At 39.8% G+C, this 13,547-nt stretch overlaps 1 pseudogene; it reads left to right on the forward strand.

The window, feature by feature from the left end:
- The first annotated feature begins 8,879 nt into the window (after nucleotides 1-8,879).
- On the forward strand, nucleotides 8,880-9,966 carry LOC102743991 (dnaJ homolog subfamily B member 6 pseudogene; annotated as a pseudogene).
- The last annotated feature ends 3,581 nt before the right edge of the window (nucleotides 9,967-13,547 follow it).

A 13,547-nucleotide genomic window follows, 5' to 3' on the forward strand; every position in this document is an offset into this window, starting at 1 on the left:
ATCTCAGGTCTGTACCTCTGAAACAAATAATGCAATATATGTTAAGGAAAAAAAAAAGAAGAAGATAGCAGGAGGGGAGGAATGAAGGGGGGGGAATCGGAGGGGGAGATGAACCATGAGAGACGATGGACTCTGAAAAACAAACTGAGGGTTCTAGAGGGGAGGGGGGTGGGAGGATGGGTTAGCCTGGTGATGGGTATTAAAGAGGGCACGTTCTGCATGAAGCACTGGGTGATATACACAAATGATGAATCATGGAACACTACATCAAAAACTAATGATGTAATGTATGGTGATTAACATAACAATAAGAAAATTAAAAAAAATTTAAAAAATGTTAAAAGTAAAAATTTCAGAATGAAGGAATATATATAAGAACATGTTAGTCACGTGATAAGGACCCCAAACAACTTTTGATTGATCAAGTAGCAACCCAGCAAAAACATTATGTTTATAGTATCCAAAATCTATAAAGAACTTATCAAACTCAACACCCAAAAAACAAATAATCCAGTCAAGAAATGGGCAGAAGACATGAATAGACACTTCTCCAAAGAAGACATACAAATGGCCAACAGACACATGAAAAAATGCTCAACATCACTTGGCATCAGGGAAATACAAATGGAGATACCACTTCACACCTGTCAGAATGGCTAAAAGTAACAACTCAGGAAACAACAGATGTTGGTGAGGATGTGGAGAAAGGGGAACCTTCTTACACTGTTGGTGGGAATGCAAGCTGGTGCAGCCACTCTGGGAAACAGTATGGAGGTTCCCCAAAGAGTGAAAAATAGAGCTACCCTCTGACTCAGCAATTGCACTACTAGGTATTCATCCAAAGGATAAAAACATAGTGATTCAAAGGGGCACATGCACTGCAATGTTTATAGCAGCAATGTTCACAACAGCCAAACTATGGAAAGAGCCTAGATGTCCCTCGACAGATGAATGGATAAAGAAAAGGTGATCTATAGTGGAATATTACTCAGCCATCAAAAATAATGAAATCTTGCCATTTGCAATGACATGGATGGAACTAGAATATATTATACTAAGGCAAATAAGTCAGTCAGAGAAAGACAAATACCATATGATTTCACTCATATGTGAAATTTAAGAAACAAAACAGATGAACATAGGGGAAGGGAAGGAAAAATAAAATAAGATGAAAATTGAGAGGGAGGCAAACCATAAGAGATGCTGAACTCCAGGAAACAAACTCAGGGTTGCTGGAGGAGAGGGGGGTGGGGGGATGGGGTAACTGGGTGATGGGCATTAGGAGGGCACTTGATGTAATGAGCACTGGGTATTATATGCAACTAATGAATCACTAAATTCTACCTCTGAAACTAATAATACACTATATGTTAACTAATGAATTAAAAAAACACGTTTATAGATTCCATTCTAGGGCTATGAATTTCCACTTCAAAAACATACCATTGAAATTAGGTTATATTTTAAGATTAAAAAAGGGAGTTTGAACAAGTAAACATGAAGAGAAAGTAATATTTAAGTTATAAACTCTCAATATGAAAGCTTCTAGTTAAAACAAATTTTCCAGGGGGGGAAAAAAAAATAAAACAAATTTTCCTTTGTATCTTAAATTACACAGAGAAAGTGTTTTTATGTAATTTCCTCCATTCTTACCAGATCATATGATCCTTCTCTCTTGTCACACCTGTCCCTTAGGATGGGTAAAACAAGTAGTGTTATCAGTTGTTAGGCCTTTGCAGAGAGAAAATATTTCTGTTTATCTTCCTAGGAGTGGGGGAAAAGATTGGAAATTACACATTGAATTCTGATTTTTTTTTTGTGCACACCAAAACTTATCTTCTGCCTTATTTAAAAGAAGATTTTTTTTTATCATTTCACTTACTTTCTTTTATAATTCATACCTAGAAAATAAAAGACTATTTTTATGTTCAAGAAATTTAATCCACCTCCTCCCCTCCCCCCCAAAAAAAAGAAAGAAAGAAAAGAAATTTGGCTATCCTGGTTAATGAATGCCTTTCCCAGCTTCTCTTCAAGTGGCAGGAAAATGAAATTAGTATCATGTGATCATCATCATATTTCACAATTCTGTTATTACTACTTAAAGATGGATTTATTTATTTTTAAAAATTTTATTCATTTATTTGACAGAGAGAGACATACAGAGAGAGGGAACACAAGAGGGAGAAGCAGGCTCCCCGCGGAGCAGGGAGCCCAATGAGGGGCTTGATCCCAGCATCCTGGGATCATGACTTGAGCTGAAGGCAGATGATTTAACAACTGAGCCACCCAGGTGCCCCTAAAGATGGGTTTAAATGACTGGTTCCACCTCCCTTTTGAGTTTAACATTGACATAAATTGAAAATTATTTAGCAGATATACCTATTTATCTCCTTGGGTTCTAGAAAGAGCTTTCTAAGAAAGTAAAATATAAACCAATCTCATCACCTCAGGCTTCAGGAACCACAGGCTTCTAGCCTCAGGCTTCAGGAACCACAATTTCCTCCAAAGCTTTTGGCAACACGATTAACTCTAGTCATTTCCCAGACCTCTACATCCCATCAGCTGCTGTGATCATCCTCCCAGGGAGAGATAAGTCTATTAATGATATCCAAAGTTTTATCACTACACACCTTCCATTGACTTTTAGGACAGTTTTTCCTTACTCTGTTGATCAGCACCTAGATTGAAACCCTTCTGTAGAATTCTAGGAAATGTATTCATTCACTCAATAAATATATTTTTAGGGCCTTCTATGTGTCAGGCACTGTACTAGGACTTAGGAAGATGCTAATGAGCCAGACTGTGCATTTCTTTTTGAAACACTCTCTTTAGTGCTGGAGACAGGCACAGAAACAGATAGAACAATGCAGCATGCTAAGAACTCTCATTATATTTATATCTCTTTATTCTTTCCACTAAATGAATGCATCTAAACCTGTAATGGAGGAGTGCTAGTGTATGGATGTACTCTTAGAAGGCTGGATATTTTCTACGATAATTAAAATATTTTCCATTCAGGTGCCTGGGTGGCTCAGTTGGGTAAGCATCTGCCTTTGGCTCAGGTTATGATCCTGGGGTCCTGGGATCGAGCCCCACATTGGGCTCCCTGCTCAGTGGGGAGCCTGCTTCTCCCTCTCCCTCTTCCTTCTCCCTCTGCTTGTGCTCTCTCTCTGTCAAATAAATAAAATCTTTTTTAAAAAAAGAATGCAGGGCGCCTGGGTGGCTCAGTCGTTAAGCGTCTGCCTTCGGCTCAGGTCATGATCCCAGGGTCCTGGGATCGAGTCCCACATCGGGCTCCCTGCTTGGCAGGAAGCCTGCTTCTCCCTCTCCCACTCCCCCTGCTTGTGTTCCTGCTCTCACTGTCTCTCTCTGTGTCAAATAAATAAAATCTTTGAAAAAAAAAAAAAGAATGCAGAATTCTTTAAAAATACATTTTTCATTCACTTTGATGATAATTAAATTTTAAGCATTTCTTGGTCATCTGGATGACTAATTTATAACTAATATTCTGCAACTTCTGTGCTCGTTTTTATTACATAAAAAAATCAAATGTAGAGGCGCCTGGGTGGCTCAGTTGGTTAAGCGACTGCCTTCGGCTCAGGTCATGATCCTGAAGTCCCGGGATCGAGTCCCATATTGGGCTCCTTGCTCAGCAGGGGGTCTGCTTCTCCCTCTGACCCTCCCCCCTCTCATGTGCTCTCTCTCTCTCATTCTCTCTCTCAAATAAATAAAATCTTTAAAAAAAAATCAAATGTAATAAACAATCTTATTCACACTAAAAGATTTATTTTCTATACAACATTGTAGGTTACATAAAATTAAAACTGTTAATTTGTTGGTTCTGCCTTTATTTAATATGTAATTTTGTTTTGGTTATGTAGTTGTGTAAGAACATACACAGAAATACTACCAAGTTTTATGCTATTATTATTTACATTTGGTAGCTTTCTGATAGAGGCCATTTAAGTCAAAATGGTTAGGTCTGCACTTAAAATTATGGGTAATTTTCCTCTGAAAGAAGTTCCTACATTACTTGTGTTTGAAAAACATAGTTCTGGTTTCGTGTCAGTGATCTTTCAGAAATGCTAGTCCATAAAATCCCTTTCTCCATTCCCTTTGTGTGGGTGATTACTATCATCTGACAGCTTACAATCTTCCCTATCTCCATCCTCAGCTGGTGAAGTGAGGGGAGACCCAGCTAAATGTGATGGCAGAATATAATTTAGAAATACCCAAGGGCTGAGCATTTTTTAACCCTATTAAAAATTATCTAAGTGGCAGACGAAAACATTCAGGCAAGGTTAAGCACAGTAGCCCCCTGGGTTATTTGCAGGTCAGATTTTCAGTTTTTAAAATGAGCTATGTGTAATGAGTTATGTATAAGATGGAGAATATGGCAATCATGATTTAATGTCAGCGAAAGTTAGAAAATGAAAACAAATACTATCTATTGGATAGAATACAATTTACATGCATATTTAAGGGACAACTTCAAAGAAGTTCCAAGCTTCATGCTGGGCACTTCTTTGGGATGTGCTAGAAAACCTTTCAGGCTCTGGTAAACTCTCCTCTCAGTCTTCAAGGGCTACTTTGGTGGAAACCTTCAGAAAGCATTATACAAAGGAGATGCTCCACAGAGCTAGAAACCTGAAGCTGTCCTTTCCCTACCAGATTCTGAGCATTTGGGAGATTGAGAAGATTTTCTTTCGTGAAATCTCCTTGTAGTAGCTTTGTGGACTCTAGGGTATATTCTGACACACTGTACCACCCCATCACCAAGGTGATTATACGTTTCTTTTTCAATCTACAGAAAGGTGCTTATTGCTATTGCACATAAGGGATTGAAGACATTTGCAGTAGTGACTAGCCCCCTCTGGGATCTTCTGTTTACTGGTTGGAAACCACCAAACTATTTGATGTTCCTTTCGTCTGACCATCCCACTCTCCTCATCTCCTGGTCCGTGCCTACCAGCGTATGATGCCCATTCATTCATTCATTCATTCATTCAATGAGTTACTGGGTCCCCAAAATGCAAGAAGCCATCTCCATGTACTTGGAAGCTCTAAATATGCTTTCTCACAATCCTCTTCTCCATTAAATATGACATCTCCTTGCATTTGGTTGAAGTGCATTTTCTACTTAGTGGTCTCATTAGCCTTCATGTCTCTGTTTTAGTCCATAAAGTACTACAGTTAATTTGGATCAGATCTCCAGTTTACCTCTCCAATTTGGTGGCCAATAAATCAGCAGGCCAAATAATCAGACCTGGATCCAGAGACATGACTGCCTTCAACCCAAGCCCCTTGTGAGACCATCTACCAACACTTTGTGTCTATCTTTGCTTGACATTGCCTTGGAACAGTGAGTCTCAAAGCAGGTGGTGGTAGCATGGCGGGTGTGAATTCAGAATCTCCACTGGTGTATGTGCGTGTTTGCAAAGTTTGAATCATAATATCTCATTTAATTTTTTCAAATAACAATAAAAGAAGGCATATGATTTTTATGTTTTTAAAGGAAGGCATGGATTTTAAGAGATTGTAAAACATGGCCTTAGAATTTACAAAGAAGATGACATCTTGTCTGCTTTCCAGATGTCACCCAGCACTGGAGCAGTGATAACACCCTACATGTAATGCTCCATTCCTGATAATTCAGGACAATTGCTGCCTATCAAAAGGCAAGATTTCTAGCAATCTTTACATCTTGAGAACAGGGAAATAATAAAGTAAACAAACAGCCTTTAGAGCCTTTGAATCTATATGTAATATACTGGTTTGGAGAATCGTGCTTCCCTTTTAGCTAGGTGGAGTCAGTGTGGCTAAGTTTTGGTGCATAAAATGTCATAAAAATGTTGGTAGGACTTTCAGAACAGTTCAGTAAAAAGAGGAGAGTTGTACCTTTTTGTTATTAATTCCTTCCTTCTTTCTGCTGCTTGCAAGAGAGCTGTAATGGTTAGAGCTCCAAAAGCTTTCCTAGACTATGACAAGTCACATAGAACAGAGTAAAGACAGAAGGCCTCAGAAGGTGGTCTGGAGTCCTCCTACCTGGATTGCTTACATCTACACTTCTTTTTTTTTTTTTTTTGAGAGAGAGAGAGAGAGATTGACAGAGTGTGAGCAAGCAGGGAAGGGGGGCGGGGGGAGAGAGAAAGAGAGAATCTTTTTTTTTTTTTTTAAAGATTTTATTTATTTATTTGCGAGAGAGAATGAGAGACAGAGAGCATGAGAGGGAGGAGGGTCAGAGGGAGAAGCAGGCTCCCCGCTGAGCAGGGAGCCCGATGCGGGACTCGATCCCGGGACTCCAGGATCATGACCTGAGCCGAAGGCAGTCGCCCAACCAACTGAGCCACCCAGGGGCCCGAGAAAGAGAGAATCTTAAGCAGGCTCCACGCTCAGTGTGGAGCCCGAGATGGGGCTCAATCTCACTACCCTGAGATCATGACCTGAGCCTAAATCAAGAGTCAGATGCCTACCGGACTGAGCCACCCAGGCGCCCTGCTTCCCTCTACACTTCTTTACACAAGCAAATATGCCTCTTGCATTTAAGCTACTACAGTTGGGTTTCTGTTACTCACAGCTGAACCTAACTTGAACTGATACGCCTTGTTAATTTGATTTCTCAGTAGCTTAAAAGGACCAAATTAGAAGCAGGAAGGGCTGCTTCTGTTAGCAAGTAAGGAAACAGAAAAAATTATTGCAGGCCAGGAAGTCAATTAATGGTGATATGGCTGACGTCAAGTCAGCAAGAAAGCAGGAAAAGGTGTAGAATATTTCAGACATTTTTTTTGGAATATGGTTGATGTTTAAAAAACTCTGACAAAGAGAGTAAACTTCAGTTACTTTTAGATTTGACACTTTAGACACTTCCTCATCACTGCTTTTGTCAGCAATATTTCTGGAGCTAGTCATTGTGTGAGCGAGGACAAAAAAAACAGACACAATATACCTTTGTATTCAAGGTGTTCACAGTAGACCCCAGCAAGGTGAGGCATTTGTTTCAGTGAGTACTGAGGGGTGTGGATGTACATTTATTTTGTGTAAATTGGTAGTTGGGAGAGCTTCTTAGTTCAGGCACTACTCCTGTGGTTATCCATAGTTGTTTAAATTGTCCTAGGTTAAGTAGAGAGACAGAGGCTGAGTGTAAAACCTAATAATCCAAGCTGCTGGTCTAGTTCTTTAACAAATGACACTGCCTCACTTGTCCTAAATTCTCTTTAAATAACGAAAATTTATTTCCCTCTTGACTACCTTCTGACAAAGGGGCTCCTGTTCTCTTCCATTCTGTCACTCCCAGAAATACCAACACAAGAAAACTTCATCAGCAACTAGGGTCACAGTGTCAGACAAAGCTTATTGTCTGGGTTGGTGATTTTGTTCCAGGAAGAGAACTCTTAAAATAATACCCAAACACCAAAAAGCAGAGCTGGACTTATTCATTTCCCAACCTTTCACAGTTCTATTTTGTAAACCCAAGTCACTGAATAATTAATTTTCAAAATCTTCAGGACACCTTAGTCACATCCAATTTTTGTGGGTGGAGATAATGACTTGACCGGAACATGAGCAGAGAGTTGATTTTAAGTAAGGAAATGGGGTCAGGGAGAGGTTAAGTGGCTGGCCTGGGGTCAGATAGCAAGCTGGTGACTCAACTTTGCAGCTCCTGGATCTGAGGCCTGCAAAGAAAACCAGAGCCCATTTCCTCTTGATAAGTTAACTGCCCCATATCTGTGGTCTGTCGTAAGCTTTTAAGAGCCACATTCCTTTTGTGACTGCAGACCTGAGCTCCTATGACTTTCACCAGAGTCTGGAAAACACTTTCAAGGTCAGACTGTGGTATATAGAGGGCAGATTAGCACTTGATTTGCCACTGAAAATCATTATGCAATTCAAAGGAGTTGCCATCTTTGTGGTGTCTTATGATCTCCATTGGGTACATATTCATAACAAGCAGCCTATAGAACAGATTGCCATGTCTCAGAAATGATGATGACATGTGTTTATGGAGTGCTTCCTATGTGTCAGGCACACTGTGAAGTGTTGTACATGGATTATCTCATTTAATCCTCCTGAGGGCCTTGCCGGGTAGGTTAATTTATAGCCCTTTTTACTGATGAGGATGTTGAAGCTTTTCAGGGGTTAAGTACCTAGCCCAAGCTGACACAGCTAGAAAATGGCCAAGAGTTATGAACCCAATTTTGTAGGACTCAGAGGCTGCCATGCTACAAAAAATTCCTATACACTCATACTGACCTTTCCCCCCACACTTCTGTTATTTCAATTCTTTTACAGAGTAAAATTTTATGTGGGTATAATTTTCATCCCAGCCTTAGGTAAGTGGTTTGACTTTTATATAATTTTATATATTATATATATATTTATATATTTTATAATATATATTTATATATATGTTTTATAATATTTTATTTTTATTTATTTGACAGAGAGAGACACAGCGAGAGAGGGAACACAAGCAGGGGGAGTGGGAGAGGGAGAAGCACACAAGCAGGGGGAGTGGGAGAGGAGAAGCAGGCTTCCCGCGGAGCAGGGAGCCCGATGTGGGGCTCGATCCCAGGAGCCTGGGATCATGATCTGAGCCCAAGGCAGACGCTTAACTACTGAGCCACCCAGGCGCCCCTATACTTATATTTTTTAACAGTGAGGTTAATTGTCCTACCTGCAAACAGATTAAAGATGCATCTCCCATTGTGGTGTTGTTTGGAGATCTTAGTTACACCCCTCAGAAAATAACATTTTCCGAACTAAAAAGCTGAAAATAAAACTATTTGAAAGTAGAATTCTACGTGAAAATTCATGACGTATAGTGGCCCTGCCCCAGTCTTTCTGGGACTTCTTCCAATATTCTTCATTTTCTGGAAAACATGACCCAGCAAACTAAAAAAGATGATGGAATACACGTGTACAAAAGTTTTTACTTGAAAAGTTTGTTCCTATAAATGGAGCTATATGTGGGTTCATTGGAGAAACATCTATTTCTTTGGAATGGGATGGATAAGAAAGTTACAACTTTTCTGCTTGTTTGTCGGAGAAGGGAGGGAATGGAGAGCCTGAGAAGCCGCCGCCACCGCCGCTAGCGCCCCCGTGCGGAAGCCGAGGGGACAAGTCGGCCGCGCCTCCGAGCCCTCCCCTCCCCCCACTCGAGGTTCCTAGTCTTCTCCCCACCCCTCCTTCTCCCTGTGCCCAAACTCCCTGCAGCCCCTGCCCCCCAGCGGCATTTGCCCCCCACGGCTCTGTCCTCGGACTCAGTCCACAGCCTGTTAAACCGGCTGGATCACTCTGAAGTTCTACGCGGGCAGCGAGATGCCTCAGTGGAGCATGTTAAAAAGGCATATCAGAAACTGGCACTGAAGTGGCATCCTGAGAATAAACAAGAAGTGGAGAGAAAACCCAGACAAGTAGCTGACGCGTATGAGGTGTAATCAGATGCTAAAAAACGGGATATCTATGATAAATATGTCAAAGAAGGATTAAATGGAGGTGGAGGTGGAGGTGGGTCATTTTGACAGTCCCTTTGAGTTTGGCTTCACCTTCCGCAACCCAGACCACGTCTTCAGGGCAGTTTTTGGTGCAAGTGGAAAGGACCCGTTTTCATTCGGCTTCTTCAAAGACCCATTTGAGGACTTTTTGGGGGGCAATCAAAGGGGTTCTTGCAGAAGCAGGTGCTGAGGCACGGGTTGTTTTTCTCTGCCTTCAGTGGGTTTCCATCTTTCGGAGGAGGATTTTCTTCATTGATACAGAAATCGATTTACTTCCTTTGGTTCACCGGGTCATGGGGGCCTCATTTCATTTTCTTACATGGCCTTTGGTGGTAGTGGGATGTGTAACTTCAAATCTATATCACCTTCTACTAAAATTGTTAATGGCAGAAAAATCACTAGAAAGGGAATTGTCGAGGATGGTCCAGAAAGAGTAGAAGTTGAAGAAGACCGTCAGTTAAAGTCCTTATAATAAATGGTAAGGAGCAGCTGCTATGATTGGACAACAAATGATTAAACCCGCATATGTAACAGAAACGCTGACTATATCCAGCCCATTTGAGGATTAGCAGGAACGTTTTTATTTATTTATTTTTTTTGAAGATTTCAAATAACTCAACTTTCAGTATAACTGTAACTGCAGTATTATTTATACACAGCTCATCGAAGCCCTATTTATCATAGACTTTTGAGTTTATGGTTGAACCCCATAATAGAGCTAGTTTTTTTTGTTTTTAAAATTGTTGTAAATCTCTGTATGCACTTTGCTTTTTTATTAAATGTTATCCAAAGTGACCTGACTCTTGTATGCTAACACCAGTGTGGACCTGCTTTTCCATTGTGTTTGAAACATGAGCCAAGTAGTCAGCCTGCTGTGAAGTTAACAGTGCCAAAATGAATATTCTCCAAAAATAATTTCAATTTTTTTCTGGTATTTAATATTGAGAGATATTAATGCATTAATGGTAATATGTTTCTCATTTGATATAAATTGAGGATGTTTTCTAGTTGTGCATGAATATTGGCATCTTAGTAACTTTTGACAATTGTTTAAATGTTAAGCTTAGGTTTAAAAAAGTAAAGCTGGGAGCGCCTGGGTGGCTCAGTTGGTTAAGCATCTGCCTTGGGCTCAAGTCATGATCCCAGTGTCCTGGGATCAAGCCCCGCATCGGGCTCCCTGCTCAGCGGGAAGCCTGCTTCTCCCTCTGCCCCTGCTTGTGTTCCCTCTTTCTGCTGTGTCTCTCTCTGTCAAATAAATAAATAAAATCTTTAAAAAAAAAAACAGTTGCTCATTATGGAAAATGCAGGTAAGTGAACAGGAAGAACTAGGAGTCCTTCACAGTCCTACCACCTAGAAGAGCCACTGTTAATACCCTGGAGTATGTCTTTATAGGTCCCCCTTGTCCATGTGTACACGTATAGGCATGCACACATTTGGACTCTTTGACCTAAAATTTTAGAACATACTTTTCCTACTTACCTGTAAACCATGACTATGATATTAACACCCATAACTCTTTTTTACATAGCATAATTTCCCATGGATGTAGTTGGACATTTAAAATTGTTTTCGATATTTTGCTACTATAAAAACTCTGGAAAAACTTTTCCTTTTAGGAAAATTTTGAACTTATCCTTAATTATTTTTGTAGGTTAAGGTCCTAAAATTTTTATAATTTCTGGATGAAAGCAAATGCAGATTTGGAGACTTTTGAAACAGTCTGTAATGCTCTCCAGTTTACTCCCAATTTGCACCGTAATTTTTGGTATATATGGGCCATGGTTAGTTTGGAAGGCCTGAGGAAGTATTTTTAGTGCCAACTGTGATTGCACTACAAATCAAGAATATTAGAACTAATGTTTGTTGTGTGGGTAGCTTAGAGTAAAATATCGTAGAGGTCAATACATGGCATATATTATTATGAATATAATTATTATCATTGAAATCCAGGACTTTTTAGAGGTGTAATTGAATGTCATGCAAATTCATTGACTGCTGGCCTTTCTAAGCTGGCCTTCCTGAACATGTGGCAAGCTCAGATTTGACATTTTAGACACTTTTCCATTAAAATAGGAAGAGTTATTTGAAGAGCTTCTGAAAAAATTGGCATATGTGGAAAGCAGATGCTTTATATTGATAACAGTTAAGTTTTGCATTTGAAATGTTGAGCCATGAGGATAAGACTAATATCTTTGAGAATATGTGATGTTTTTAATAAAGAAGTATATATTTAAAGAAAAAAATTCCTCACATGGTTTCCGTAGTTAATTTTTAGCAGGGTATTCTTCCCTAATGGTGCTTAAATTATTTAACCCTCTTCCTTTATGATATATTAGGTTGTATTTTAGTTATAGAATTTGCATTTTTGCTCTTTTCTCTTGATGAGAGCAGTAATTATTGGACAAGAGTCTACATTATTAACATTTACATATCTTTTTTTTTTAAATAGTGTTTAAATTTTGTTGACTTTTCCTCAGTCATCTCAATGGACCAGAAAAATATGTGTAATGAGGTAACATTATGTAGAGATTCTTCAATATATCTAGCTTCTTGTATATGAATAGTTCACTCAGTCCTTCATCCATCCACTCATCTATCCATTCATTAATCCACCTACCCAACCTATTCATCGAATACATTTTTATTGAGTACCTACTTTGTATCAAGTCCTGTGCTAGGACCCATCGGCAACAGTGGAGGTTTAGCAAACTACAAGGGTAAATTTGTGTGGATAAATAGAAAATTAAAAAACTTGGGATGAAAAAGTCACTCTTAATCCATATTTCTGAAAGTTTTAGATAGGCTACCTTCTTGCAATACCTCAGCAGGCTATCTCTATTTATTCTTATGATTTGATATTAGGTGGAACTTCATATTCACTTTGTGTTCAGTCAACATATTTACCACATATCTACTATGAACCAGACCCTTTCCTATCACTAGAGACAGAGGGTGAACAAGCACCAACTCTTCTCTCATGGGGCATAATATGTGGACCATACCTCTCCTGTCCCACTAACCTCTCTACTGGCTAGCACTCTGTATTTCCACCTCTGCACTGTCTGGGAATTACCTGTTTATCAGTCAGTCAGCCTCCTTAAGGGTAGAGCCTCTTCCATGTTTCCTGCTCTATTTCCAGCCCCTGGCACAGTCCCAACTAAAGTTGCTCCCTATATACTCATTGGATGCTCATTTACTATCCCTTCAGCTTACTTTAGGGCTATGTTTACCTCATCTGAATAAAACGACATATATATCTCATGGCCATAAGATACTTCTGTTTGACTTCAATTTAACTTTTCCAGGTTAAAGTCCTATTGCATCCCTCAACCTGCCCTATGCAGACCACTCATAGTTCTCCAAATGGGCTCTGTTCCTTTACTCATATTTTCCCTTTTCCCAGAATAATTTAATCTCTGTTTGCTTCTCTTCTTTGAGGCCTAGCTCAAATAAATGTGCTCTGTGAAGCCTTCCCTGGTTGCCCTGATTAGAAACTATCACTCCTTCCCTCATGCTGCCATCATGCATTGACTGAACCTCTTTAGAGTGCTTTTGTCCTTCTTTCTTCCTCCAACATCAGATAACAGTTCATTTAGTCTGTGTCTTCCCTGCTTGGGTGTAAGCTCCTCTGAGGAAGGAGTAGGTGTCATTCATTTTGGTATTCCTCACCACATCCAGAGTAGTGCTTTGCACATAGTAAGAGGCCAGTAAATGCTTATGGAATAATTGAATGATTATATGAATAGACTCTCCACAATGAATGGGCTTCATGTGTGACTTAGTGGAAGAAGCTTATTACAAAGGAACATGTGTACTGGGGATTAATGATATTGATAAAGGTAAGGGGAAGAGCAGTCTGCGTGGAGGGCCACAGGAGCAATAAGTGTGGGCCAGAGAAGGCAAGGTGTTTATGTGGGGGAAAAATAATGGGATAAGGCTGGCTAACAGGCAGGTTTAGCATCCAGAAGGCTTTCAGTATAGGGCCAAGGAACATGGCCTTGGGCCCAGTGGAGGTGAGCCGCATTCTTGATTCCTGAACTGGATTTCAGATA

Source organism: Leptonychotes weddellii, chromosome 5 (genome assembly GCF_054177405.1).
Source record: "Leptonychotes weddellii isolate Sample4059 chromosome 5, ASM5417740v2, whole genome shotgun sequence".
Taxonomy (NCBI): Eukaryota; Metazoa; Chordata; class Mammalia; order Carnivora; family Phocidae; genus Leptonychotes; species Leptonychotes weddellii.